This window comes from Ursus maritimus, unplaced genomic scaffold (assembly GCF_017311325.1).
Source record: "Ursus maritimus isolate PB19 unplaced genomic scaffold, ASM1731132v1 scaffold_4, whole genome shotgun sequence".
NCBI classification, from domain to species: Eukaryota; Metazoa; Chordata; class Mammalia; order Carnivora; family Ursidae; genus Ursus; species Ursus maritimus.
The window spans coordinates 65513606-65518342 of NW_024426552.1; positions in this window are offsets into that span (position 1 = coordinate 65513606).

The following is a 4737-nucleotide window of genomic DNA, read 5'->3' on the forward strand; positions in this document are numbered from 1 at the left end:
ACACACACACACACACACACACACACACACAGAAAGATAAAGCCAAAGACACAAAATATAAATTACTGGTGCCTCTTAGGCAAAGGGTGTATGTGACGTTTTATAAGTTTGAAATTACATCAAAAAGTGCTTCTCTTATCCCCCCTCCCCCCCCCACACACAAATTACACATGGGGAAAGAAAGCCTGCCCTCAATATATAAACTCAGCGACCCAGTTTAGCAGGGAGGGCCTGATTGTAACTGTCTCTAGGCAACTGCGCTTCCTGTGCGGCCAGGACCCAGAGTTCCCCTGTGCCCCTACAGAAGGCTGCAGAAGTTGGCTGAATCTGAGTTTGCTAGAGGGTGTCACTTCAGTGAGATCACAGGCCAGTCTCGGGGCCACAGCACCAGCAGGAATGAGGTGGTGCCCAGCCAGGAGTAGAGAAGCAAGGAGGGTGCACGCACCCCAGGTTTCAACAGCAGACAGCCACAGAATACCCCAGAGTAGACCCTCAGCCGCCACCGCTCCGGGTGCAGTGTTGGCCGGCAGGGGGTGCAAAGATCTGCAGGACCCAGTGTGGGTCCAGGTCCGTCCTTGGTTGTCTGGAGGGCAAAATGAAAGTTTGTCCACACCTTGTAGAGGAAGGGGGCTCTGAAAGCCTGGACATTTACCTACGGAGTCATCCTATAGTTACCTAAAGAGAATTTTCAGTTCATTGGATCGGACTGAGATCATGACTTCTACTAAGTCAATTAACAGGAAAACACACCCACATCCATTTTTCTCTGCATAAATAGGCACTGTGTAAATACACAACTCCTACATTTCTGATAAAATGTAGTGCCCAGTAGTGAACACAAGAGTCCAGCTGAGAACTGGCCAGCACAGGGGGAAAGGACCATGAATCCCTCATTCCAGATCTTGTAAGATATATCCTGGCTAATCTCGTCCAAGATCACAGGCTCACTATCAACAAAAGCCATCAAAACTTTTTCATACTGTTTACAGAAAGACCAACCCTTGATAGTTTATTTTCACTGAATTCTTTTCTTCACTGATCTTCAAGGTAATACATGTGTTGTAAGAAGCTTTGAAGAATGCAGGAAAGCATGCAGAAGAGAATTTAAATCACTCACAGCCTTGCTACTCATCTGTTATTCAATATGTTGGTGTACTGTCCTCCAATTTTTTAAAAGATTTTATTTATTTATTTATTTTAGAGATAGAGCATGCAGGGGTGGGGGGAGAAGCAAAGGGAGAGGGACAAGCAGACTCCACCTTGATTGCAGAGCCCCACACGGGGCTTGATCCCACAACCTCAAGATCACAACCTAAGCCAAAATCAAGAGTAGGACACTCAACTGACCGAGCCATTCAGGCACCTCTGTCTTCTAATTTTTTTTTATCACACACAATAGAAGCTCTTAGTATTTTATAACTTAAAAAAAATTTTACAAAGTGTTTACAAATTTTTTTGTATCCTGTATTCTTCCTCAACATGATTTTTAAAGACTATATAGCAGAGTTTCTCAGCATTATTTCTTGGCACTATTGACATTTTGGGACATAATTCTTTGCTGTGGGGAGCTTTCCTGTGCATTGGAGAATTTTTAGCAGTATTTCTGGCCCCTTTCCCCTAAATGCCAGTAGCACTCTCCTTCCCAACAGGTCCTGACAACCAAAGACTCCAGACTTTGCCAGAATCCCCTGGGGGGCAAGATCACCCCTCCAGTTGAGAACTGCTGCTCTCCAGCACTTCATCGTATGTCAATACCGTCCTTTACTTACAAACCTGTGTCATTAGATGGAGATGTTATTTATATTAGTCTCCGTCATAAATAATGCTGGGATGGACATCTCTAGTTTTGTAATTTTTTTTTAAAGATTTTTATTTATTTGTCAGAGATACTGAGAGAGTGAGCACAAGCAGGGGGAGTGGCAGGCAGAGAAGGCAGAGGGAGAAGTAGGCTCCGTGCTGAGCAAGGAGCCTGATGCGGGGCTCAATCCCAGGACCCTGGGATCATGACCTGAGCCAAAGGCAGATGCTTAACGACTGAGCCACCCAGGTGTCCCCTCTGGTTTTGTTATTTTATACATTTTTGGAAGTGACTTTCTGGGTCAAAGAATATACTTATTTTTAAGACCTGAGATATATACTGTCAGTTTTCCTTCCATGGTGGGTCTATTTATACTCTTTCCAAGAGTATATGAAATTACCTGTTTTGTTTTGTTTTGTTTTGTTTTAATTCTGGCTAGCTCTGGGAATTATAATTTTTAAAGATCTTTGCCAATTATATTTTTGATATAATTATAAGACAAAATTATTCTAGTTACATTTATCTCGAAAATCCATCTTTGTTTTATCCTGCGAGGATGTTTTAGATTCTGTTTTTGTCTCTGACAAGTTTTCTATCTTTAACTTCCTGTCACTTGCAAATTTGATAAGAATTAAAATGTGAAAGAGTATAGCCTGGAACGTTGTAACAGGCCAATAGAAATTTCCTGTCAATCTATTAGTTCAGCAGCCGTAGGCAGTCATTCAGCAAGTTCCTAACCCACTCAGTTGTCCCAGCCTCCAACTCCTATCTTCCAGCCTTTCCTGAAAAATACAATGAAAGACGTCATCAAATGTTTTGTTGAGGAATGTGTCTATCACATTCCTCTGCTTAATCAGTCTAACAACCTTGTGAAAGAATAATAAGCCTTCACCTGTGCACAGCCCCTTAGTTTGGAAGGCTCTTTAGCTGCCCCATTTCATCCAGTACTCACACCCCTCCATGGTGTTGTAATGAAGAGGCTGAGGCTCTAGGAGGCCAGATGAGGTTAGGCAATTTTTTTTTTTAAAGATTTTATTTATTTATTTGACAGAGAGAGAGACAGCCAGCGAGAGAGGGAACACAAGCAGGGGGAGTGGGAGAGGAAGAAGCAGGCTTATAGCAGAGGAGCCTGATGTGGGGCTCGATCCCAGAACGCCGGATCACGCCCTGGGCCAAAGGCAGACGCTTAACGACTGCGCTACTCAGGTGCCCCAAGAGGTTAGGCAATTTATCCAAGTTCACAGAGCTGCCGAGTAGCTGAGCTCAGATGCAGTGCAGGAGCCCTCTCTCTCCCCCATAACCAACAGAACTTTCAGTTGGTGATGCTTCTTTCTAGTGGTTATTGCCTCCTTTCCAACACCCACTAGTCCTTACTGAACTAACCAGCATAATGCTGCTCAGTACGACTTCGCTTTCCTGGACCATGACGTCACCACGTCTCACAGTCTTTCAGGAGGACCCTATGGGGAGATTTGTCTGGGTCAAAAATTTGAAATTATAATTAGAGCAAGCAAATGCTTTTCTTCAAACTCTCAACCAAGGTTGATCTTTTACAAGTTTGTCTTTATTTTATATATCTTCTCTGCAAAACTAAATCAACTAATGCCTAATATTTAAATATGTATTAAATATATATTATATATTTCTATTATACACAAAATATGTAGTTATTAACTCAGTGTGCATATATTTTATATATGTATGTATACACATATATGTATATTTATATATAGAAGTATGTATATTTTTATATATGCACACTGAGTTAATAACCAAATTATATATATACACATATATACGTAATTGTATATATAGAGAGAGAGATTGAGAGAGGGAGAGAGAGAGAAACTGTCTTTATTGTCCTCCAGTTTCATGCCCCAGAAATAATTACTGCCAAGTTCGATGTGTATCCTGCCAAGAATTTGTTTTGTTTTCTTTTTTGGGCTCATAAACATATAGTATGCTTTTCATGTGAATGTACGTACGTATGTGTACATGTATATGTGTGTGTATGTGTATGTGTATGTTGATACACAGATTCAGAAAATTCTTTCTCACCAAGATCACATACAGTTGACCCTTGAACAACGTGGGGATTACGGGCACCAAACTCCCCATGCAATCAAAACTCTGCATCTAACTTTTTAAAAATATATTTTATTTATTTGACACAGAACAAGAGAGAGAGAGAGCGCAAGCACAAGCAGGGGGAGTGGCAGGTAGGGGAGAAGCAGGCTCCCTGCTGAGCAAGGACTCCCCGCCCCCCGCCCCGAAGTGGGGCTCCATCCCAGGACCCTGGGATCATGACCTGAGCCAAAGGCAGCCGCTTAACCGACGGAGCCACCCAGGCGCCCCTGCATATAACTTTTGACTCCCCCCAAAACTTAACTGCTAGTAGCCTACTGTTGACCAGAAGCCTAAATGAAATCATATAAAGTCAATTAACAAATACTTGGTGTGTTATATACATTATATACTGTAAAGCTAGAGAAAAAATGTCATTTAAAAATAAGAGAAAACACGTTTACAGTACTGTATTTATCAAAAAAGTCCATATTTAAGTAGATTTGCACAGTTCACTCCCGTGTTGTTCAGGAGTCAACTGTATAAATTCACTTGTGTTTTTCCTGGTATTTTAAAGTACACCTCAAGTTTATTTTGAAATCAAAATCAAAATAAAAAAAAATTAAAGAATCAAAATCCAGCTTTTTTTTTCCAAAATGGCTAGCCACTTGCCCCAACACCATTTTGAATAATTTGTCTTTTCCCCACTAAAATGCCACTTTACCACATAGTAAATTTCAAAATCTATTTGTGTGCCAAACATCTTGCCTTGTTCCACTACTTTGTCCATTTTCATTTCATTTTATTTTTAAAAATCCCATTCAAATTACTTTTTCATTTTTAGAATTTTCCTCACTGTTTTTGCGTATTTTTTT